The sequence below is a fragment of the Crinia signifera genome, chromosome 1 (genome assembly GCF_055691185.1).
Source record: "Crinia signifera chromosome 1, ASM5569118v1, whole genome shotgun sequence".
NCBI classification, from domain to species: Eukaryota; Metazoa; Chordata; class Amphibia; order Anura; family Myobatrachidae; genus Crinia; species Crinia signifera.
In genome coordinates, this window is record NC_139217.1 from 17,570,682 (window position 1) to 17,597,192 (window position 26,511).

Consider the following 26,511-nt stretch of genomic DNA (forward strand, 5'->3'; position numbering starts at 1 on the left):
ATCCATGTGTTCATTGCCGCTGCCCCACTTCCTTAAGCTCTATGTCTAACTTCCGGTCAGGTGGATAGGAGTGCTCCGATACTAGAAACCAAAGGCACCAGAGCCAGTATTAAAGCCCTGAAAAGGATGGGTGAGTGCTGAGACTCTGGAATATATATATATATATATATATATATATATACAGTATCTATATATATATATATATATATATATATATATATATATATATATATATATAAGAAAGGCAAGGGGTACCCAACACCGCGCCCTATTAGCCCAAAGCTGCACCTCTGAAGGATCCCTGTTAGCTGAGACCCGGGACGGACAGAAATACAAAGAAGATCAGGGTGCGCTAAGGTAAATTACACAACTTTCTCATTAAAACATAAATATTTAATAAAAAGCCTCTGATAAGGCTTAGAATAAATCAAATCAAAAAGAGTTACACAGCCATTTCATAGAATAATTTAACAATCCACAGTATGGAACAGGCCCAACGCGTTTCGTCACCCACGTGACTTCATCAGGGGCGCTTTGGATGTTGATTGAAATAAGGTGCGATAGCACTGCAAATGATAAACATAAATTCAACATAATGCATAAAACAGCAGAATGCATATAAAAAATACGTATTTCTACACAAAGATGAGGTAATCGAAAAAAGATGAAGAGGACAAAGGAGAGGCAGAACAATTGATAGTTCAAAATTATCTTGATACAAATATATATATATATATATATTTTTTTTTTTTTTAAACAGTATACAAATATAAGGATTCCATGTGTGCATTTAACATCCACCGAAAAGATCCTTATATAGACATTGAAGAAAAAGAGTACCTTCTAGGGGTGTATCCAATTGGTCAAACCATAGATATTGTATTCAAGCAAGACCCATACAGATATATATCTGAATAAAGGGACATACATGATAGTAAGGTACTTATTCATCATCTGTTACTGCATCAGAAAAATGCACATCACATATAATAAAATTGGGGTATAAAAATTGTACCTTCTTGGAGCGTCTCTAAATGACCAAATAAATAGCTGTGTACTTCAGCTAAAGTTGCTAAAGTTGCACAGATGTAAATCTAAATGGAGAGACATATATGGTGGCCGAGTCAGACAATATCAACTTATATTTAACCACCACCAACACCTAATGATAGTTAGGGGTATTTTTCATAGGACTTACATATCGCCAAATATCGGAACAAAAAATGCAATAGTCCAGGCGTATGTCACCAAGTATCACGTTTCTCACACCTTTTATATCGGTGTTAACATCAAGGACCAATGAGCAGCTTCAAAAAAATCTAGTAATATAAAAAGTTTTTTTTTTCCCCCATTAGGAATACATACAATGAGGCATAAATGCCCAATATGAGACCATAATAAAAAACAGGAGTTCAAACTTCCCAAAAAAGGGAGGGCATAAGGTTAAGTACTTACATAAGGCTGGGAGGCCAGAAGTTCACTCTAGTGGATCCAAATGCAGAATGACTGCTGGTGTGGAAAAAGGGCTATATAAGGACCCAGGGAGAAAACATCACTTCCTGTATAAATTAATCCCAGGTGTCCCCAATGAAAGTAAGCCTGTGTGTTAAAACACAATTGCCAAGACCTTTAATGAGACCCTAAGGCTCAGATAACAGGACAAGAGAATCCAATATTAGAATAGCATTGTGTGCTGATAAAAAAAATAAAAAAAATTAAAAAATAAAATAATTAAAAAAAAAAAAAAAAACGAAACGTCAGGCAGCTCCGCTATGCGTTCCAAATCGGCGCCATTTTGCCTGACATGGAACGCACACGCTGCGCCGGATATGACTGGCCGCTAAGCTCCTGTATTGAATATAAACTGGTGAGCGTGAATGTGCTGTGATAGGTCGCTGGTCCGCCAATGACTTAGTAATGAAAACTGTGATCTAATAAATCCGGAAGTAGCATGCGTTTCAAAGCAGCGCCATTTTCCTAAGTTGACACGCAATAGCGCTGTGTTAAAGAAGCTCCGCTTCTCATACCTGAAAAACTAGAAATGTATATGGTGGTCCTTATATACGCTAATGCTAAGACCCTCATAGCTAGTGAAACCCTATTAAGGGAAAAATATATCTATAAACTAATATATCTAAATGCGTTCCAAATGGCTGCCATTTTTAATGTCATTGGAACGCAAAACACCCTAAGATTGCCAATGTGCTGAATCCCCAATAAAACGGACTGGATCCATAATACCAATAAAGTTGTTTCATATTACTTTAATTAAACTAACCTTACGTTTAGTGCTTTTATGTGATAAATATAGTGTACTGATAGGGGTTTCAGTTATACTTAATATGGTGTCTCTATGTGCTCCGAAAGTGCACAGTAGGAATGTAACTGCAATGCTTAGTTATAAAGCGTGATGTACATTCAGTCATAGTGAATCTATATTATAGAGATTATATTTAATTTAGTGTATCTAGTTTATTTATAAATGTACCTAGTGATACAGTGAAGGACTATTAGACTATTCTTTATAGGGATCCAGTCCCTAGAGTCTCAAAAAAACCCCCACACCTTGGGGGGGGGGGGGGGGAGGGATCGAAAAAATACTATTATTACAACTCCCGTTAGTTCATTACCGTCTCATTTACATCTAGATGATTTTACCATAGATAGCGATTATAATACAACATTAATATGTACACTTGGTGTGAATTATATGAAACAAGAAAAGAAAAAGAGTAAAAAAACATTGAAGGTGGGATCAGAGGAAAGCCACTATATCAACGCCTTCATTGAGACCCTTTGGCGTAAGAGAATTAAGGGAATAAATCCAAAAGCTTTCCTTTTTAATCAGCTCTTGGCCCCTATTTCCTCCTCTAGGATTGATCGGGACACGTTCCAAAATGGTGAATTTGAAATTGTCCTTGGTTACCAAAGAGTTATGTTTCTCGAGGAAGTGTCTGGGCAGGCTGTGCACTTTCACTTTATTTTTAATATTGCGCATATGCTCCTGTATCCTCAACTTCGTCTGTCTGATGGTTTTCCCAACGTAGACTAGGTTGCAGCTGCAGGTGATTTTATAAACCACGTGATCCGAATTGCAAGTCACTGCTTCCCTAATTCTATACTCTTTGCCATTATCCAAAGTGTGATGGAAGGGTGTCTTGTCTAGAAACGGGCAGCAAATGCACTTGTTACAGGGCAGGACCCCCGGTTTTTTGTTTAGGAAATGTGGCGTTTTGGAAGTGGAAGGAATGGTTGGTTTCATTCTGCTAGGTGCTAGCATGGATTTTAAATTTTTTGCTCGGCGGTATACTAAGTTCGGCCTCGGAGGTAGATGTTGACCTAGGACCGGATCTCTTAAGAGGATGGACCAATGCTTTTCAAGCACTTTTTTAATTTGATGATTCTCACAGTTGTACTGTGTTACAAAAGGCCTGCTCTTAAATTCTTTCTGCGGTCTGATTGTTTTCACTAGTAGCTCCTCTCTTCCACGTGAGAATGCTTTAGATCTAGCTTCTTCTACCAAATCGACTTTGTAGCCCCTTTCGATGAACCGGTCGAATAACAGCTGTGACTGAGACATAAATTCACTCCCGTCGCTACAATTACGTCTTATTCTTAAGAACTGCGCATATGGAACGTTGTTCTTCCATGCTGGGAAGTGGCAACTCGTTGCCGGAATGAAACTATTAGCATCTACTGATTTAAAGTGTGTACGGGTGATGACTTCCTCATCAGGTCTTCCTTCGAGTTCTAGATCCAAGTAATCAATCTTTGTAGGGTTGGATTTAAACGTAAACTTCAAATTGAAGTCGTTACAATGGATATAAGTCATGAAGTCAGAAATACTTGTCTCATCTCCGCGCCAGATGAGCAAAAGATCATCTATGTATCTCTTATACACTATTATATTATCTTTAAACCGAGAATCATAGACAAATTGATCTTCCCAGGCTCGCATATGGAGGTTCGCATATGCTGGGGCAAACTTTGTCCCCATAGCAGTGCCCTGCTGTTGGATGTAAAATTCTCCATTAAATTCAAAGAAATTATGGTTTAAGATGAAGTTAATGCCATTAATGAGGAAGGTCACTTCTGCATCAGATTTCTCTGGATCACTCCGTAGGATTTTTTCTACCGACTGAAGACCCTTGATGTGAGGAATTGAAGAATATAACCCCTGCACATCAATTGTCAGCCAGCAGAAGTCGGCAGACCAAATTTTTCCTTTAAGTAATTGCAAAACTGAGGCACTGTCCCTTAAATGAGAGGTGTTCTGTAAGACGTAAGGTTGCAATTTTAAGTCTAGATAATGAGAAAGATTGGACGTAAGAGAATTCACCCCTGCTATTATGGGGCGTCCCGGTGGCTGGTTTTTGTCCTTGTGAACCTTCGGGATATGGTAGAATACAGGAAGGACAGGGTGTTTTACATTAATATAATCAAATTCTTCCTTGCACAGGACACCTTTCTGTAGACCCGAGGTTAGGAGGATTTCCAGTTCGTCCTGGAAAGCTTTAGTGGGGTTATCCGGTATTTTCTTATAGGTGGATTCATCCTCTAAAATTCTATTCGCTTCAATTAGATAGTTGGATTTGTCTTGAAGAACGACGGCTCCACCTTTGTCCGCGCATTTTATGATGGTGTTGTCATCTTTTATTAGACTTTTTAGGGCCTTGTTCTCTAGATGATTCAAATTTTTGACCTGATGTTTTTTAGGTTTGATGTCCCTGAAATCCTCACGGACTGCTTCATAAAAAATGTTCAGATGGCTACCCCTTGATTCCACAGGGTAAAAGTGGGAAACTGGGGCTACCAAGGGTTTAACCTCTGTGTTTTTAATTTCATTTGATTGATTCTTTAAGAAGTGCCGTTGAACCGTGAGATTTCTAATGTATCTGTTGAGATCAATAAACAAGTTAAAATGATTAATATGGCCATCTGGCGCGAACTTGAGGCCTCTATCTAATAGCGTGCTCTCTTCTGTAGATAGCTCTTTCGCTGAGTTATTGATGATTCCTGTCCTAGAGATGGTGGTATCGGTGGTCCTTTTTTCTTCTTTGGAGAGCCGTTTGCCCCCTCTGCATCCTCTATGTCCCCGTTTAGTCTGCGTTTTAACCCGTGTGGTGAATCTAGGCGTGGGTACAGTTCTTCTCTTACGGTACGATGGGGGGGACCGGAGTCTCGTTCCACCTCTAAAAAATGATGTTGATTCCTATATGGAGAAGGGGATTTGTATCTATCGTTTCGATTATAATGTTGGTAGTCCTGATAAGACGGTAATCGATTTCTAAATGTCCTTCTTGGATGGTAATTATCCCTTTGATCTCTTGGGTCTTGCCTCCTAGGCCTCTCATTATACCTCTCGGTATGTTTATAACTGTGGTAGGCGTTATGATATTGATTTGGAGGTCGATATTGGGTTTCATCTCTATCACGGAAGGAACCCCTTCTGGGTTTATCCCACACCGGGTTGTTATTCAAGGGGCGGAATCTTCTGGAGGATGGGTCAGCATTCCTATTTTCGTTTGGCCAGATGTGTATATGGCCATTGATATAATCCCTTTTATCTCGCATGAACTTTTTTTGTTTCCGCTGGATGATCTCCTTCTCCAGGTTGTCCAATTTTTGCTGTAGGTCTGCTATATCTCTTTTGAATTCTTCGCTTGAATCAAATTTGGCTAACAAACCTTCAATTCGACCCATTTCACTTTCCAACGTGATTAACTCCTTTTTCCTTTCATTGACTAATGCTGTAATTAATTTGATAGAACAGTCATCCAGAATTGAGTTCCACGTTTTCAGAAAGGTTGGGTTATCGATACCATATGTTGGAGTTTTTTGTAGGCGAAGACCTCTGGGAATTCTGTTGACCTCCAGATATTTCTCCAAAGTTACGATGTCATACCACCCTTTAAGCTCTTTTACAGCTAACTTTTCCAATGTATTCAGATGTCCAAAATAATCCTCTCCTTCGTCCTCCATATCCAGATCGAATTCCTCATCTTCAAAGATGTTCTTTACATTAAATTTTTTTTTGGTTCTGTCTTTAAACAGTGGCATGTTGCTAAGGCAGCAGTGATAGGTGGCTAACAAAGAATAGACACAAGAAAGGCAAGGGGTACCCAACACCGCGCCCTATTAGCCCAAAGCTGCACCTCTGAAGGATCCCTGTTAGCTGAGACCCGGGACGGACAGAAATACAAAGAAGATCAGGGTGCGCTAAGGTAAATTACACAACTTTCTCATTAAAACATAAATATTTAATAAAAAGCCTCTGATAAGGCTTAGAATAAATCAAATCAAAAAGAGTTACACAGCCATTTCATAGAATAATTTAACAATCCACAGTATGGAACAGGCCCAACGTGTTTCGTCACCCACGTGACTTCATCAGGGGCGCTTTGGATGTTGATTGAAATAAGGTGCGATAGCACTGCAAATGATAAACATAAATTCAACATAATGCATAAAACAGCAGAATGCATATAAAAAATACGTATTTCTACACAAAGATGAGGTAATCGAAAAAAGATGAAGAGGACAAAGGAGAGGCAGAACAATTGATAGTTCAAAATTATCTTGATACAAATATATATATATATATTTTTTTTTTTTTTAAAACAGTATACAGATATTTTCCACCGTGTCTAAAAAAACACATTTTTAACAAATATAAGGATTCCATGTGTGCATTTAACATCCACCGAAAAGATCCTTATATAGACATTGAAGAAAAAGAGTACCTTCTAGGGGTGTATCCAATTGGTCAAACCATAGATATTGTATTCAAGCAAGACCCATACAGATATATATCTGAATAAAGGGACATACATGATAGTAAGGTACTTATTCATCATCTGTTACTGCATCAGAAAAATGCACATCACATATAATAAAATTGGGGTATAAAAATTGTACCTTCTTGGAGCGTCTCTAAATGACCAAATAAATAGCTGTGTACTTCAGCTAAAGTTGCACAGATGTAAATCTAAATGGAGAGACATATATGGTGGCCGAGTCAGACAATATCAACTTATATTTAACCACCACCAACACCTAATGATAGTTAGGGGTATTTTTCATAGGACTTACATATCGCCAAATATCGGAACAAAAAATGCAATAGTCCAGGCGTATGTCACCAAGTATCACGTTTCTCACACCTTTTATATCGGTGTTAACATCAAGGACCAATGAGCAGCTTCAAAAAAATCTAGTAATATAAAAAGTTTTTTTTTCCCCCCATTAGGAATACATACAATGAGGCATAAATGCCCAATATGAGACCATAATAAAAAACAGGAGTTCAAACTTCCCAAAAAAGGGAGGGCATAAGGTTAAGTACTTACATAAGGCTGGGAGGCCAGAAGTTCACTCTAGTGGATCCAAATGCAGAATGACTGCTGGTGTGGAAAAAGGGCTATATAAGGACCCAGGGAGAAAACATCACTTCCTGTATAAATTAATCCCAGGTGTCCCCAATGAAAGTAAGCCTGTGTGTTAAAACACAATTGCCAAGACCTTTAATGAGACCCTAAGGCTCAGATAACAGGACAAGAGAATCCAATATTAGAATAGCATTGTGTGCTGATAAAAAAAAATAAAATAAAAAAATAAAAAAAAAAATAATTAAAAAAAAAAAAAAAACGAAACGTCAGGCAGTTCCGCTATGCGTTCCAAATCGGCGCCATTTTGCCTGACATGGAACGCACACGCTGTGTCGGATATGACTGGCCGCTAAGCTCCTGTATTGAATATAAACTGGTGAGCGTGAATGTGCTGTGATAGGTCGCTGGTCCGCCAATGACTTAGTAATGAAAACTGTGATCTAATAAATCCGGAAGTATTTTGGAACGTGTCCCGATCAATCCTAGAGGAGGAAATAGGGGCCAAGAGCTGATTAAAAAGGAAAGCTTTTGGATTTATTCCCTTAATTCTCTTACGCCAAAGGGTCTCAATGAAGGCGTTGATATAGTGGCTTTCCTCTGATCCCACCTTCAATGTTTTTTTCCTCTTTTTCTTTTCTTGTTTCATATAATTCACACCAAGTGTACATATTAATGTTGTATTATAATCGCTATCTATGGTAAAATCATCTAGATGTAAATGAGACGGTAATGAACTAACGGGAGTTGTAATAATAGTATTTTTTCGATCCCTTCCCCCCCCCCCCCCCCCCCCCAAGGTGTGGGTTTTTTTTTTTTTGAGACTCTAGGGACTGGATCCCTATAAAGAATAGTCTAATAGTCCTTCACTGTATCACTAGGTACATTTATAAATAAACTAGATACACTAAATTAAATATAATCTCTATAATATAGATTCACTATGACTGAATGTACATCACGCTTTATAACTAAGCATTGCAGTTACATTCCTACTGTGCACTTTCGGAGCACATAGAGACACCATATTAAGTATAACTGAAACCCCTATCAGTACACTATATTTATCACATAAAAGCACTAAACGTAAGGTTAGTTTAATTAAAGTAATATGAAACAACTTTATTGGTATTATGGATCCAGTCCGTTTTATTGGTGATTCAGCACATTGGCAATCTTAGGGTGTTTTGCGTTCCAATGACATTAAAAATGGCAGCCATTTGGAACGCATTTAGATATATTAGTTTATAGATATATTTTTCCCTTAATAGGGTTTCACTAGCTATGAGGGTCTTAGCATTAGCGTATATAAGGACCACCATATACATTTCTAGTTTTTCAGGTATGAGAAGCGGAGCTTCTTAAACACAGCGCTATTGCGTGTCAACTTAGGAAAATGGCGCTGCTTTGAAACGCATGCTACTTCCGGATTTATTAGATCACAGTTTTCATTACTAAGTCATTGGCGGACCAGCGACCTATCACAGCACATTCACGCTCACCAGTTTATATTCAATACAGAAGCTTAGCGGCCAGTCATATCCGGCGCAGCGTGTGCGTTCCATGTCAGGCAAAATGGCGCCGATTTGGAACGCATAGCGGAGCTGCCTGACGTTTCGTTTTTTTTTAATTATTTATTTTTTTTATTTTTTTATTTTATTTTTTTTATCAGCACACAATGCTATTCTAATATTGGATTCTCTTGTCCTGTTATCTGAGCCTTAGGGTCTCATAAAAGGTCTTGGCAATTGTGTTTTAACACACAGGCTTACTTTCATTGGGGACACCTGGGATTAATTTATACAGGAAGTGATGTTTTCTCCCTGGGTCCTTATATAGCCCTTTTTCCACACCAGCAGTCATTCTGCATTTGGATCCACTAGAGTGAACTTCTGGCCTCCCAGCCTTATGTAAGTACTTAACCTTATGCCCTCCCTTTTTTGGGAAGTTTGAACTCCTGTTTTTTATTATGGTCTCATATTGGGCATTTATGCCTCATTATATGTATTCCTAATGGGGGAAAAAAAAAACTTTTTATATTACTAGATTTTTTTGAAGCTGCTCATTGGTCCTTGATGTTAACACCGATATAAAAGGTGTGAGAAACGTGATACTTGGTGACATACGCCTGGACTATTGCATTTTTTGTTCCGATATTTGGCGATATGTAAGTCCTATGAAAAATACCCCTAACTATCATTAGGTGTTGGTGGTGGTTAAATATAAGTTGATATTGTCTGACTCGGCCACCATATATGTCTCTCCATTTAGATTTACATCTGTGCAACTTTAGCTGAAGTACACAGCTATTTATTTGGTCATTTAGAGACGCTCCAAGAAGGTACAATTTTTATACCCCAATTTTATTATATGTGATGTGCATTTTTCTGATGCAGTAACAGATGATGAATAAGTACCTTACTATCATGTATGTCCCTTTATTCAGATATATATCTGTATGGGTCTTGCTTGAATACAATATCTATGGTTTGACCAATTGGATACACCCCTAGAAGGTACTCTTTTTCTTCAATGTCTATATAAGGATCTTTTCGGTGGATGTTAAATGCACACATGGAATCCTTATATTTGTTAAAAATGTGTTTTTTTAGACACGGTGGAAAATATCTGTATACTGTTTTAAAAAAAAAAATATATATATATATATATATATATTTGTATCAAGATAATTTTGAACTATCAATTGTTCTGCCTCTCCTTTGTCCTCTTCATCTTTTTTCGATTACCTCATCTTTGTGTAGAAATACGTATTTTTTATATGCATTCTGCTGTTTTATGCATTATGTTGAATTTATGTTTATCATTTGCAGTGCTATCGCACCTTATTTCAATCAACATCCAAAGCGCCCCTGATGAAGTCACGTGGGTGACGAAACGCGTTGGGCCTGTTCCATACTGTGGATTGTTAAATTATTCTATGAAATGGCTGTGTAACTCTTTTTGATTTGATTTATTCTAAGCCTTATCAGAGGCTTTTTATTAAATATTTATGTTTTAATGAGAAAGTTGTGTAATTTACCTTAGCGCACCCTGATCTTCTTTGTATTTCTGTCCGTCCCGGGTCTCAGCTAACAGGGATCCTTCAGAGGTGCAGCTTTGGGCTAATAGGGCGCGGTGTTGGGTACCCCTTGCCTTTCTTGTGTCTATTCTTTGTTAGCCACCTATCACTGCTGCCTTAGCAACATGCCACTGTTTAAAGACAGAACCAAAAGAAATTTTAATGTAAAGAACATCTTTGAAGATGAGGAATTCGATCTGGATATGGAGGACGAAGGAGAGGATTATTTTGGACATCTGAATACATTGGAAAAGTTAGCTGTAAAAGAGCTTAAAGGGTGGTATGACATCGTAACTTTGGAGAAATATCTGGAGGTCAACAGAATTCCCAGAGGTCTTCGCCTACAAAAAACTCCAGCATATGGTATCGATAACCCAACCTTTCTGAAAACGTGGAACTCAATTCTGGATGACTGTTCTATCAAATTAATTACAGCATTAGTCAATGAAAGGAAAAAGGAGTTAATCACGTTGGAAAGTGAAATGGGTCGAATTGAAGGTTTGTTAGCCAAATTTGATTCAAGCGAAGAATTCAAAAGAGATATAGCAGACCTACAGCAAAAATTGGACAACCTGGAGAAGGAGATCATCCAGCGGAAACAAAAAAAGTTCATGCGAGATAAAAGGGATTGAATCAATGGCCATATACACATCTGGCCAAACGAAAATAGGAATGCTGACCCATCCTCCAGAAGATTCCGCCCCGTGAATAACAACCCGGTGTGGGATAAACCCAGAAGGGGTTCCTTCCGTGATAGAGATGAAACCCAATATCGACCTCCAAATCAATATCATAACGCCTACCACAGTTATAAACATACCGAGAGGTATAATGAGAGGCCTAGGAGGCAAGACCCAAGAGATCAAAGGGATAATTACCATCCAAGAAGGACATTTAGAAATCGATTACCGTCTTATCAGGACTACCAACATTATAATCGAAACGATAGATACAAATCCCCTTCTCCATATAGGAATCAACATCATTTTTTAGAGGTGGAACGAGACTCCGGTCCCCCCCATCGTACCGTAAGAGAAGAACTGTACCCACGCCTAGATTCACCACACGGGTTAAAACGCAGACTAAACGGGGACATAGAGGATGCAGAGGGGGCAAACGGCTCTCCAAAGAAGAAAAAAGGACCACCGATACCACCATCTCTAGGACAGGAATCATCAATAACTCAGCGAAAGAGCTATCTACAGAAGAGAGCACGCTATTAGATAGAGGCCTCAAGTTCGCGCCAGATGGCCATATTAATCATTTTAACTTGTTTATTGATCTCAACAGATACATTAGAAATCTCACGGTTCAACGGCACTTCTTAAAGAATCAATCAAATGAAATTAAAAACACAGAGGTTAAACCCTTGGTAGCCCCAGTTTCCCACTTTTACCCTGTGGAATCAAGGGGTAGCCATCTGAACATTTTTTATGAAGCAGTCCGTGAGGATTTCAGGGACATCAAACCTAAAAAACATCAGGTCAAAAATTTGAATCATCTAGAGAACAAGGCCCTAAAAAGTCTAATAAAAGATGACAACACCATCATAAAATGCGCGGACAAAGGTGGAGCCGTCGTTCTTCAAGACAAATCCAACTATCTAATTGAAGCGAATAGAATTTTAGAGGATGAATCCACCTATAAGAAAATACCGGATAACCCCACTAAAGCTTTCCAGGACGAACTGGAAATCCTCCTAACCTCGGTTCTACAGAAAGGTGTCCTGTGCAAGGAAGAATTTGATTATATTAATGTAAAACACCCTGTCCTTCCTATATTCTACCATATCCCGAAGGTTCACAAGGACAAAAACCAGCCACCGGGACGCCCCATAATAGCAGGGGTGAATTCTCTTACGTCCAATCTTTCTCATTATCTAGACTTAAAATTGCAACCTTACGTCTTACAGAACACCTCTCATTTAAGGGACAGTGCCTCAGTTTTGCAATTACTTAAAGGAAAAATTTGGTCTGCCGACTTCTGCTGGCTGACAATTGATGTGCAGGGGTTATATTCTTCAATTCCTCACATCAAGGGTCTTCAGTCGGTAGAAAAAATCCTACGGAGTGATCCAGAGAAATCTGATGCAGAAGTGACCTTCCTCATTAATGGCATTAACTTCATCTTAAACCATAATTTCTTTGAATTTAATGGAGAATTTTACATCCAACAGCAGGGCACTGCTATGGGGACAAAGTTTGCCCCAGCATATGCGAACCTCCATATGCGAGCCTGGGAAGATCAATTTGTCTATGATTCTCGGTTTAAAGATAATATAATAGTGTATAAGAGATACATAGATGATCTTTTGCTCATCTGGCGCGGAGATGAGACAAGTATTTCTGACTTCATGACTTATATCCATTGTAACGACTTCAATTTGAAGTTTACGTTTAAATCCAACCCTACAAAGATTGATTACTTGGATCTAGAACTCGAAGGAAGACCTGATGAGGAAGTCATCACCCGTACACACTTTAAATCAGTAGATGCTAATAGTTTCATTCCGGCAACGAGTTGCCACTTCCCAGCATGGAAGAACAACGTTCCATATGCGCAGTTCTTAAGAATAAGACGTAATTGTAGCGACGGGAGTGAATTTATGTCTCAGTCACAGCTGTTATTCGACCGGTTCATCGAAAGGGGCTACAAAGTCGATTTGGTAGAAGAAGCTAGATCTAAAGCATTCTCACGTGGAAGAGAGGAGCTACTAGTGAAAACAATCAGACCGCAGAAAGAATTTAAGAGCAGGCCTTTTGTAACACAGTACAACTGTGAGAATCATCAAATTAAAAAAGTGCTTGAAAAGCATTGGTCCATCCTCTTAAGAGATCCGGTCCTAGGTCAACATCTACCTCCGAGGCCGAACTTAGTATACCGCCGAGCAAAAAATTTAAAATCCATGCTAGCACCTAGCAGAATGAAACCAACCATTCCTTCCACTTCCAAAACACCACATTTCCTAAACAAAAAACCGGGGGGTCCTGCCCTGTAACAAGTGCATTTTCTGCCCGTTTCTTCCATCACACTTTGGATAATGGCAAAGAGTATAGAATTAGGGAAGCAGTGACTTGCAATTCGGATCACGTGGTTTATAAAATCACCTGCAGCTGCAACCTAGTCTACGTTGGGAAAACCATCAGACAGACGAAGTTGAGGATACAGGAGCATATGCGCAATATTAAAAATAAATTGAAAGTGCACAGCCTGCCCAGACACTTCCTCGAGAAACATAACTCTTTGGTAACCAAGGACAATTTCAAATTCACCATTTTGGAACGTGTCCCGATCAATCCTAGAGGAGGAAATAGGGGCCAAGAGCTGATTAAAAAGGAAAGCTTTTGGATTTATTCCCTTAATTCTCTTACGCCAAAGGGTCTCAATGAAGGCGTTGATATAGTGGCTTTCCTCTGATCCCACCTTCAATGTTTTTTTCCTCTTTTTCTTTTCTTGTTTCATATAATTCACACCAAGTGTACATATTAATGTTGTATTATAATCGCTATCTATGGTAAAATCATCTAGATGTAAATGAGACGGTAATGAACTAACGGGAGTTGTAATAATAGTATTTTTTCGATCCCTTCCCCCCCCCCCCAAGGTGTGGTTTTTTTTTTTTGAGACTCTAGGGACTGGATCCCTATAAAGAATAGTCTAATAGTCCTTCACTGTATCACTAGGTACATTTATAAATAAACTAGATACACTAAATTAAATATAATCTCTATAATATAGATTCACTATGACTGAATGTACATCACGCTTTATAACTAAGCATTGCAGTTACATTCCTACTGTGCACTTTCGGAGCACATAGAGACACCATATTAAGTATAACTGAAACCCCTATCAGTACACTATATTTATCACATAAAAGCACTAAACGTAAGGTTAGTTTAATTAAAGTAATATGAAACAACTTTATTGGTATTATGGATCCAGTCCGTTTTATTGGTGATTCAGCACATTGGCAATCTTAGGGTGTTTTGCGTTCCAATGACATTAAAAATGGCAGCCATTTGGAACGCATTTAGATATATTAGTTTATAGATATATTTTTCCCTTAATAGGGTTTCACTAGCTATGAGGGTCTTAGCATTAGCGTATATAAGGACCACCATATACATTTCTAGTTTTTCAGGTATGAGAAGCGGAGCTTCTTAAACACAGCGCTATTGCGTGTCAACTTAGGAAAATGGCGCTGCTTTGAAACGCATGCTACTTCCGGATTTATTAGATCACAGTTTTCATTACTAAGTCATTGGCGGACCAGCGACCTATCACAGCACATTCACGCTCACCAGTTTATATTCAATACAGAAGCTTAGCGGCCAGTCATATCCGGCGCAGCGTGTGCGTTCCATGTCAGGCAAAATGGCGCCGATTTGGAACGCATAGCGGAGCTGCCTGACGTTTCGTTTTTTTTTTATTATTTATTTTTTTTATTTTTTTATTTTATTTTTTTTATCAGCACACAATGCTATTCTAATATTGGATTCTCTTGTCCTGTTATCTGAGCCTTAGGGTCTCATTAAAGGTCTTGGCAATTGTGTTTTAACACACAGGCTTACTTTCATTGGGGACACCTGGGATTAATTTATACAGGAAGTGATGTTTTCTCCCTGGGTCCTTATATAGCCCTTTTTCCACACCAGCAGTCATTCTGCATTTGGATCCACTAGAGTGAACTTCTGGCCTCCCAGCCTTATGTAAGTACTTAACCTTATGCCCTCCCTTTTTTGGGAAGTTTGAACTCCTGTTTTTTATTATGATCTCATATTGGGCATTTATGCCTCATTGTATGTATTCCTAATGGGGGAAAAAAAAAACTTTTTATATTACTAGATTTTTTTGAAGCTGCTCATTGGTCCTTGATGTTAACACCGATATAAAAGGTGTGAGAAACGTGATACTTGGTGACATACGCCTGGACTATTGCATTTTTTGTTCCGATATTTGGCGATATGTAAGTCCTATGAAAAATACCCCTAACTATCATTAGGTGTTGGTGGTGGTTAAATATAAGTTGATATTGTCTGACTCGGCCACCATATATGTCTCTCCATTTAGATTTACATCTGTGCAACTTTAGCTGAAGTACACAGCTATTTATTTGGTCATTTAGAGACGCTCCAAGAAGGTACAATTTTTATACCCCAATTTTATTATATGTGATGTGCATTTTTCTGATGCAGTAACAGATGATGAATAAGTACCTTACTATCATGTATGTCCCTTTATTCAGATAAATATCTGTATGGGTCTTGCTTGAATACAATATCTATGGTTTGACCAATTGGATACACCCCTAGAAGGTACTCTTTTTCTTCAATGTCTATATAAGGATCTTTTCGGTGGATGTTAAATGCACACATGGAATCCTTATATTTGTTAAAAATGTGTTTTTTTAGACACGGTGGAAAATATCTGTATACTGTTTAAAAAAAAATATATATATATATATATATATATATATTTGTATCAAGATAATTTTGAACTATCAATTGTTCTGCCTCTCCTTTGTCCTCTTCATCTTTTTTCGATTACCTCATCTTTGTGTAGAAATACGTATTTTTTATATGCATTCTGCTGTTTTATGCATTATGTTGAATTTATGTTTATCATTTGCAGTGCTATCGCACCTTATTTCAATCAACATCCAAAGCGCCCCTGATGAAGTCACGTGGGTGACGAAACGCGTTGGGCCTGTTCCATACTGTGGATTGTTAAATTATTCTATGAAATGGCTGTGTAACTCTTTTTGATTTGATTTATTCTAAGCCTTATCAGAGGCTTTTTATTAAATATTTATGTTTTAATGAGAAAGTTGTGTAATTTACCTTAGCGCACCCTGATCTTCTTTGTATATATATATATATATATATATAGATCCGTGTGTGGACCGCACTCACACTCAATTTTTGTATATATACTGCGGGGTGCCAGACAAAGGATACACGTGGTGTGCGTGTGTCCAGATAATAGTCCGGGGTGTATCCACACCTGTTCTGGTGTGGAATGTCAGGCACTCGCCTAATAATAGTAAGTCCAGATGGTTTAATAAAATCCAAGGTTTGTGAAGTTTTATTCAACTATCCAGTTAGTCATATGAGCAATAAATCTTGTCACAGGTAGTCATAGAATATGCCCCGACGTTTCGGCCCTAAGTAGACGGACCTTTTTCAAGGAGCCTATAACATACATTATAACATTGCCTTTTAGTGAATAATTAAAACAACACAAATAAACAGAAATACAAAAAGTCAAAAATGGGGTCTTACTTTTTTAGCAAAAGAGACTGTCAATCATCGGAGATGGGGATGGAAAACCCTGTAGTGCCTGGAGCTGCTGCTAAATTGCACTGCCCGGGCCCGGCTATACATCCCCTCTATCAGCTAATTGCTAGCTCGTGGATGCCGAGTCCACACTCTGACAGCGCTACTTCCGGCGTCACCGGAAGTTCGGGACCGGAAGTAGCGGCTAATGACCCGCACCAGTGGAACGCACGGCTTACTAGTGATTTACTAAAGCGATGCGTGTGTTCTACTTCTGAAACAAAGCCCCCGTTGAAATAGTTCTGGGTGGTTTTAAGTTTTAAGTGCAAGTGTACTGGTGATCGTTAGCTTAATGAAGGAAAAGGGAGATTATATAATAGGGGAAACCCGGGGCCACTTTCAATAGCCAGTACTGAAGTGAACATGTTACTTATCGTTATGTTCACATAATAACTTTTATTTATTGATGGCACTATATTAATTTTTAGTATTAGATCACTAAGATGCTGGTAACTGGCTATATTTGAACGGATCTCTAATTGGACATGGGAAAAAAAATATTTGGGTGTTGACATATGTGTCGACATTTTTCAAAAAAAAATATTTTTTTGTGAAAAAAATACTTTTTTATTGGAGAGATAGGCGGAGTGCATACGGTGCACATTCCTCTCTTTGATAAAGATGAGAAAAAAATTAAATAATAGTGGTAAACATAAAGAACATAATATATACAGAGGTTTTTCGTTTTTTTGGTTTATTAAAGTATTTTTTTGGGGGGTGACTTTTTTCTATATATTTTTTTTTTTTTTAAATTGTATTTATTTTATAAGGAGTTTTTATTTTATAAAGAGTTTTAATTTTTAGGGGTTTTCATAACCTCATTATCTCTTATTAAAGAGCATTCAAAACTTACTGGTTTAGTGGGGTCTCCTAGTTCTTACACCTAGCTCCAGTGAGGGTAATCTACCCAGAGTATTATCATATGTTCTGATAGATGGTTATTATGATATGGTTATCGCCTAGTATCCCAGGTATCTGAGACCTGATGTTATACAGTGTAATACAATACAAGGTAGTGTAACGATCAATTCCGGGAAGCAGACTGATCAAGAGAAGTTCAAGTAAGCGTACAGGTTGCTGTACAAACGTGCGTCTATTTGGGTTCCCTACAATATCTTCTTGAAATAAGAATTCCAGTAGAGCCCAGGACCCCGGACCAGCCCCGGGAACCAGGACCAAGGCCCTGGAACCGGACTCTTCAGCCCTGGAGCCCCGGACCCCGGACCAGCCCCGGAACCAGGACCAAGGCCCCGGAACCGGACTCTTCAGCCCTGGAGCCCCGGACCCAGGATCCAGGGACCGACCTACGGGCTCAAGGTAGGTAAGTATCAGTATGTGTGTGTTATGTATGTATTAAACTTTTATTTTTCAGGGTGTCAGTGTGTTTTATTTAACTATTTTTTGTACTGTAGAAATACAAGTGCCAGTGGGCCCTTTAATGCCCTGCATGCTGGGACTTGTGGTTCTCCAAGTCTCAGCATGCGGGGTAGGCTTGCTGGGACTCATAGTTCTACAGTATAAGACAATAGTTTTTATTATTTTTTTTACACTTTTCATTAGCCAGATGCCCACCGCCCAGGGGCATCAGGGACAACCCCAGACTTTCAGCATGGGCTGGTAAGTCCTGGAGGGGTGGGACCCCTTCATTGGGGGGGGTCCCCACTTCCCCAGGACCCCTGCCCATGCTAACCAGCCACGGGGATAATGCTTTGGCCACGGGACCTTATATAATAAGTGTCCCCCGGCTGTGGAATTACCCTGCTGGCTGGTTGGGTCTGGTGCTGGTTCTTAAAATACAGGGGACCCCTAGTCATTTTGTCCCCCGTATTTTGGGAACCAGCGCTGGACCTTGAGCCTGGTGCTGGTTTCATTAAATCAAGGGAACCCCTATTTGTTTGTCCCTCTGATTTTATGATACCAGCACCGGCTTTTTGAGCCTGGGGCTGGTTATGCTTAGGAGGGGGACTGCACGCCGTTTTTTGTTTTTTTTTCCAACACAACGCACAGTACTGAAAATGTGCCGATTTTCATGACTGAAAATCGCACATTTTCAGGACTTAAAAATCGCCCGAAATCGCTCCATATCGCACTTTTTTTGCCGCAAATTCGCATCTCATTACATATGCGAATTCGCGGCAAAAAACTTGATTTTTAAAGGTGCGATTTCGTAAGAAAAAAATCGCACCCTATTACATTTCGCCCCAGGTGTGGAGTTGTTCCTTCCTTAAAGGTTTTCCAGATCGTCGATCTTTTTCCCAGATCATCAATGAAGGCAAATTAAAACTTGGTGTTTTTTAAGTGAAATTTCCCAAAAACGGCTTTGAGGTGCACACCACCGAGTATCTTGCTACTGAATTTAGTGGCTCTGAGGGCCACGGTGTGTCCGCAATGCGACTGACACGCACACACGCACACAAAGACACTCTTCAACTTATTATATACTAGCTGATCCGCCTGGCGTTGCCCGGAAATTTTTTTTTTTTTTTATTTCCGAAATTGCTGTAAAATGTTGTCTTGTGCTGCGTTAAAGGCTCAAGATTGTAATTTATTAAAACCTCCACCATGTTAGAATATGTTTGGATTGAATGCCAGCAATGAAATCAGTGGTGTTGTTGTTATTTGAAAAGCACCACTCCTGACTTCATAGCTTGTGTGTGTTGATGAATTTCACATCCACTCCTGAGATTTAACACCTATGATGCATTTATTTTTGTGTGTTTGTGTGCTTGTTGTAGTGCATGTGGGTGTGTGGTGTGGTGTTTTGTGTTGTGTTGTATTGTGTCTGTCCAATGTGTAAGTGTGTGAGGTGCGTTACGTATAAATATGTGTGTGCAATGGTCGAAGTGGGATTTTTTAAGTGGGGGTATGGGAAATTGAAGGCTGAAGTTATGTGCACACTCCAGAAAAAGAGGGTGCCACCACTGAAAAGGGGGCATGTCCTTGAGTGTAGTGTACTATGCTGTATGCCTCTTATACACATTATGCAAAACAGTAGTAAACCCCCTTACACTTGTCCCTTAAATATTATGTGACGCGGAAAGAGCCAAAATTCCTCTTATGCGACACAAAATGAGCAAAACAATTCACGTTATACCACCCGGATTGAGCCAAAATTCATGTTATGCCAAACTGGAAGAGCCAAAATTCCTGTTATGCTACATAAATTGAGCAAAAAAATCACGTTATGCAACATGGAATGAGGCAAAATTCACATCATGCCTCCCGGATTGAGCCAAAATTCACATTATACCACCTGGATTGAGCCAAAATTCACATTATGCCACATGGCAGGGTGACGCATGTACATTGGGGTGATACAGGGACAGAGATGGTGGGGCGATACAGGGACAGAGATGGTGGGGTGATACAGGGGCAGAGATGGTGGGGTGATGCAGGGACAGAGATGGCGGGGTGATGCACGGACAGAGAAGGTGTGGTGATACTGGGACAGAGATGGCGGGGTGATGCAGAGACTGAGATGGTGGGGTGATACAGGGACAGAGATGGCAAGGTGATGCAGGGACAGAGATGGTGGGTGATACAGGGACAGAGATGGTGGGGTGACGCAGGGACAGAGATGGTGGGGTGACACAGGGACAGAGATGGCGAGGTTATGCAGGGACAGAGATTGCAGGGACAGAGATGGTGGGGTGATGCAGGGACATGCACCTCTATGTCACACTACATGTCACATTCATCCCACCTGATACCTGTCTCGCTCATCTAACCCGGCTCCTGTTTACATCAATGGGGGAAGCCCAACCTCCGGACTGCAGCATCAGTATGGAGGTTGGACGGGGGTCACACACAGCCTCCGCTGCTGTCTGCTGTACTCTGCAGACAGCAGCAGAGTCAGGGAGGAGGTGAATGGATGTCTGTGTGCGGCATCCATTCACCTCACAGACAGGGGCTGGAGGGAAGCACAGGGGCAGCCCAGCATCTTTTTTTGGTGCTGGGCTTGCCCCCAGCACAATGATCGGCGGTCCTGGTGGGGGTGAACGTGGTCCCAGAGCTTGGAGATGATGTCATCTTTAAGCGCCACCTCCGTCTACACTGCAGGTAGGCACCACAGTGTAAAAGGTGCACATCCCGGATCCGACCTGGCTTGGATCAATGTTCCAAAAGCCATGTCGGCTCCAGGATTTTTGGTGTAAAAGAGGTGTGTGTGTGTTCTGTGTGTTGTGTTGTACTGTGTTTGGGTGTGTTGTAGTGTATATGAGTGTGTTGAATTGCTTTTGGTGTGTTGTGTATGAGTGTGTGTTGTGTGTATCTGTCCAATGTGTAAGTGTGTGAGGTGTGCTATGTATATATGTGTGTGTAGTGTGCTGTGTGTGCGTATATGGTGTACTGTGTGTGTGTATAAATTGTGTATGTGTGTGTGTGTGATGTGTGGTCTATGTATTTCCACAATAATTCCCAATTGCTTAAAGCCTTCACCATAATGTTAGAATGTGTTTGCATTTATACTCAATGACAGCAATAAAATCGGGCGTGGTGTTGTTCCTTTGTCTTCGGTTTCCCAGATAATCAATCTTTTCTCCAGATCATCAATTAAGGCAAATTGAACCTTGGTATTTTTTTCCATTTCTAAGTGAAATTTCCCAAAAACAGCTTCGAGGTGCACACCAACAGGTCCAGGGGTACCTTGTTGCCGAATTTTGCATCTCTGAGTGCCATGGTGTGCCCGCAATGCAACAGACACGCATGCACGCACGCATACACACGCACACACACACACTCTTCAACTTATTATATAGATAATAGCTTTTAGACCCATAAATCTAACAATGTCTCCTGTGTTGGAACCATGTTTTTGTTTAAAATGGAGGAATAGGTTATGGGACTCAAGACCTTTCAAGACATTATTCAAATGTTCACTTATTCTAGTTTTTGGAGGCCTTGATGTCCGGCCGATGTAGAATAAGTGACAAGTGCATTCTATGGCATATACTACATTTGATTTATTACTTGTATTACAATCACCAATTGTGCATTTGATGTTATTGATTGGTAGATCTGTGATTTTGGAAGACCGCCACACTCTTAATCGATCAACACCCCTTACATGCAGCACATCTATGAAAACCTTTTCTTAGTATTTTACCAGATGGTTTGGATATGGAAAATGAGCGATAATCAAGTATATTTTGAATGGTTGGAGCTATTCTATACATTAATTTTGGGACATTGAGTAGGTGGCTTCCAATAATAGGATCTCTTTATAAGACCTGCCAGTTTTTTTAATGGAGTTTTCTATGATTTTATGTTGGGCTTTGTACCCCATGATTAAAGCCCAGTTGTAATCACTTTTTTTGGCCTTCTGAGGGTGTTTTGTTATCTGAAGTGTCTCTCTTTCTATCTCTTCCGAAGTGTTTTACCTGCTTGGGGGAATAGCCACTTGCAATAAATCTGTCTGCCATCTAAGTGGCTTGTTCTTAATAGGTGTGTATATTTGAGCAGTTTCACTTGAGGAGTTTAAAAGGGCCTCCCAGAATGGCATTAAGCCACGTGGAGTGATGGCAACTGTTCCATTGTGTAAACTGTAAGACAGTCTGTGGGTTTTGTAAATGTTTTTGTTTCCAGGATACTGTTGTTATTAGATATGGTAATGTCTAATAAGTCAACTGTGGATTGGCTGATAATGCATACAAGTCACAAAAAAAAATCAAAATTCTCCTTGATGCATTTCCAGACAAACATGATGTCGTCAATGTACCTAGACCAGGACACCAGGTCTGCACAAAAGCCATGCCCGCCTCATACACATTCTTCCTCCCAGAGGCCCATAAAATATTGGCATACAGTAGTTTGGAGAAACTCTGGTGCCCATGGCTGTTCCTATTTTTTGAACATAGAAACTCATGTTGAAAAATAAGTACTTATTATTATTAAGAATGAAGTCCACACTGTCTACAATAAAATGTTGTAGATTGATATCTAGGTTGCTTCTCTGACACAGTTTCTACTTTTTTCTACTCATTTTGTATAACAATCAGAAAGTTTATGTTTTTCCTACAGTAATTAAAGTTATGTATAGTTGTCATATATTGTACAGCAGTAAATAATTTAAAATCTGAGATCTCAGAAGCTTCAGTATCTTAGCACCTCTTTATATTGTATCTTTAAAACTATTGGGTCCAGCAATAAGCCCCCCACCACCACCACCCTTGAACCATGAGGATGCTAGGTTTATGGAGCAAGCCACTGTATCTGTAATTGGTGTAATACACTATGCAATTTGAGCCCAATTTAACCTGACTCCAGCAGATCGGGCCAAACAGGTGAAATCCCAAATCATAAAGAAAGAAATGTGCCAGCGCTGGCTGAATAACACACAAGACAGTTCACACTTAATAAATTATATTTAATAACTATAAATAAATATAATAATTTAGTTACATTCTTTAACAATGACCTCATGCTACTGTTGTCTGGAATAACCCTCAGTATATTTAAATTAACCTAGAATTTTAGTTTTGAAAACATTTACATTTACATTTATGGCAGCCAGAAACAAAAAACCCATTTGCGTCCGTGTGTCCCTTTTGCTGGATGAATATTGTTGTTTCTGGAGTGCACCGGGATTGGCCATTTATTGCAGAGTGCTGACATATTGGACAATATGTATATATATATATATATATATATATATATATATATATAGCGCAGAATGCCAAGCACTTCCTCCGTTAACGTTACTGTGTGGGTGCCCGCATTGGGGGGTATTAGATAGTAGATCAAGATGTGCAGCACTCCAGTCAGGATCATACGAAAATCAGCTTTATTGGAAACAACGTTTCAATATCGGGTCGATATTGTCATCAGGTTAACATACAGAGTAAAACAGACACATTAAATAGACAGTGAAATTAATGTCAGCTGGAGCGTGCAGGAAACTCGCGCCAAACGTGTCCAAAGACAACGTCGGCGTCTGTCTAAAACACACCCCCTCTGACATAGTACACATTACATCACCAGTGGCCATAGAAACAACAATAACAAAACAAAAAAGCCGTTCAGAATATATCACATTCTAAACCAGCCATAGAAAAATAAAAATTGAAATAAACAACAAAAGAACATAAAGGAATCATATAGGAAGAAATGACAATCAGTAACAAGTGTCTGTGGTAAACAACATACACCAATTGACAACTGTCGACATAATGTCGACATAAACATAATTGCATAGAATAAAAACATACATATATACAAAATCAAGATTAAGCATATAAATCATATTACAAAGCACCAGGAGAGATAAATACAGGAGAAGTGGTTTCAACAATAGAAAATTTAGCGAAAAAGATTCAGAATATGAAGCCATATAGCAGCATGTCCAGTAGTGATACCAAATACTGGGTCGATCACCTTGTAAAAAAATCAGTTAAACTAAATGAGTAATGAGGAAATGCCGGATTGCTCGTTGAGCCCATTCGGAGTCAGGGTCCCCAAGCGTGCAATCCAGCGTGCCTCACACTGAAGTAACATAAGTTTTCTGTTGCCACCTCTAATGGGCACAGGGATATGGTCAATCATGCGATATCTAATAGTGGTCACACCATGTCTCGCCATCGCAAAGTGCCGTGCAACCGGCTGATCGCTCACACCGGCTGCTAAGGCTCCCTTGATGGCCGATCTGTGGGCAGCCATCCTGTCTTTAAAAGGTCTTTCAGTCTTACCAATGTAAGACAACCCACACGGGCAGATAATCTGGTAGACAGTGTAACAAGAATTGCATGAAAGAGTATGTCTGATAGATAGACTTTTCCCTGTGCGAGGGTGATTAAACAAGGCACCTGGCAACATAAATTTACACGATGTACAGGTACACCTCACGCAACCCAATTTTCTACCCAATGGCTGATTGGTAAGTGGTGCAGCATTGGATTTAACCAGAAAATTGCCCAAATTTCTAGATCGTTTGAAACTGGGCAACAATCTGGTATTACCAAGTCCCAGGTCCACATCGGATTGAATGATGGGCCAATGGTTGCGGGCAATTTTCACAATCTCAGGACTAAGCTGGGTGTATGTGGTGACCCAGGGTAAAACATCGGGTTTCAACTCAGAGGAGTTAGTGGATGATAGCAAACTGATACGATCTAAACCCATAACTTTGGCTTTAATGGTCAATAATTCGGGTAATGGATATCCACGGTCAATGAACCGCTCGATCATGAGGTCCATTTGATGATCAGCCATCAAGGGATCTGAAACAATCCGTTTGATGCGCAGAAGTTGGGAATAAGGTAAACTTCTTACCATCGCTCTAGGGTGGCAGCTAGTAAACGCTAATAAATTATTGCGGTCAGTTTCCTTCTTAAAAAGGTCAGTATGGATATTGCCGTCTTTAAGAGTAATATTCACATCCAAAAAACTGATGCAAGACTGGTTATAGGTAAATGTGAACTTAATGGGATCTAAACCAGCATTGTGCTGGGTCAGAAAATTACACAACATATCGGGTGGTCCCTTCCAAAAAACCAGCAGATCGTCTATATAGCGATTATAATAAACAATATTGCTGGCAATGGCTGGATTATCAAAAAACAAAGTTTGCTCGTATTCAAACATAAAAATATTGGCGTATGAGGGAGCGACCGCCGCCCCCATCGCAACACCAATTTTTTGCAAAAAAAAATTATTATTGTAAAGAAAAAAGTTTTTTTCTAAAACCAGTTGCATCAGTTCTAAGGTAAGTGAGATGTCCGGACCTTTATAAAGACTATTATTAGTAAGGAAATGTCTGAGCGCCGCCAACCCCAAAGCATGGGGGATGGAGGTATACAGCGCAGAAACATCGATGGCAAACATCGTGACCTCACCATCGATACGTCCCAGTTCAATGAGTTTTTTCAGTAGTGTATTAGTATCCAATAGATACCTCGGGTGCCCCCGTATACACGGCTGAAAAAGACAATCCAAATACACAGATACATGTTGCAAAAGAGAACCTCGTGCAGCCACAATGGGTCTGCCGGGGGGATCAATCAGGCGCTTATGTACCTTGGGGAGGCAGTAAAACAAAGGCACAATCGGGAAACTAGGAATCAAAGCATTCATTAAGTCAGTGGAAATGACATCACGAGAAACAGCTTCAGAGAGTAACTCACGTAATTCTTTGGCAAAGATAACAGTGGGATCACCTGACAACGAAACATAAGTCCCTGAATCGTCCAGGTGGGTCATCACTTGTAGGTGGTATTTGTCCATATCCTGGACCACCAGGGCGCCCCCTTTGTCAGCTCCCCGGAAAACCAGGGAGTTATTGGAGGCAAGATTTTTAACAATGTCCCGTTCAGTTTTATTCAGATTATTAAACTGCGTCCTGGGGGATTTAGACACGGCTAGGACATCAGAGTTCAGCATGCGATTAAATGTCCGTATAGACGCGTTAAAAGATTGCGGATCATAAGTGGATCTTGGTTGTAGCCTCTGTAGTGAAGTAGGTAGAACCTCTTTAGTAGGTAACATAGATTTAGCCGAAGATGGTTTGGAAAAATGTTCTTTGAGGCGCAATTGTCTTGCCAGCCTGTGACTTTCAATGTCCCATTCAATGTTATTAAAGTCTGCAGAGGGGATAAACGACAAGCCTTTGGACAACACTTTAGTTTCTGCTGCTGATAGTTCATACGAGGATAGATTTATTACTAACTCTGAGTTTTCGGTGTTTTTTTGCCCCGACCTCTGCCGCCGCCACTGGCCA

The 26,511-nt window shown here is 39.7% G+C and overlaps 4 long non-coding RNA genes across 4 annotated transcripts; 2 read left to right on the forward strand and 2 right to left on the reverse strand.

Moving 5' to 3' along the window:
* Nucleotides 1-254: 254 nt before the first annotated feature.
* Nucleotides 255-1,073, reverse strand: LOC146069642 (uncharacterized). The gene is made up of 3 exons (XR_014472973.1): nt 1,016-1,073; nt 841-910; nt 255-566 (listed from the first exon to the last, which is right to left on the reverse strand). It is a non-coding gene; the product is annotated as an uncharacterized LOC146069642 (long non-coding RNA).
* A 5,048-nt stretch (nt 1,074-6,121) lies between these two features.
* LOC146069746 (uncharacterized) lies at nt 6,122-7,582 on the reverse strand. Its single transcript, XR_014472975.1, has 5 exons — nt 7,350-7,582; nt 7,093-7,213; nt 6,919-6,988; nt 6,744-6,813; nt 6,122-6,433 (listed from the first exon to the last, which is right to left on the reverse strand). It is a non-coding gene; the product is annotated as an uncharacterized LOC146069746 (long non-coding RNA).
* A 1,549-nt stretch (nt 7,583-9,131) lies between these two features.
* On the forward strand, nt 9,132-10,528 carry LOC146069539 (uncharacterized). The gene is made up of 5 exons (XR_014472971.1): nt 9,132-9,295; nt 9,432-9,552; nt 9,657-9,726; nt 9,832-9,901; nt 10,217-10,528. It is a non-coding gene; the product is annotated as an uncharacterized LOC146069539 (long non-coding RNA).
* A 4,415-nt stretch (nt 10,529-14,943) lies between these two features.
* Nucleotides 14,944-15,697, forward strand: LOC146069850 (uncharacterized). Its single transcript, XR_014472977.1, has 3 exons — nt 14,944-15,176; nt 15,313-15,433; nt 15,538-15,697. It is a non-coding gene; the product is annotated as an uncharacterized LOC146069850 (long non-coding RNA).
* The last annotated feature ends 10,814 nt before the right edge of the window (nt 15,698-26,511 follow it).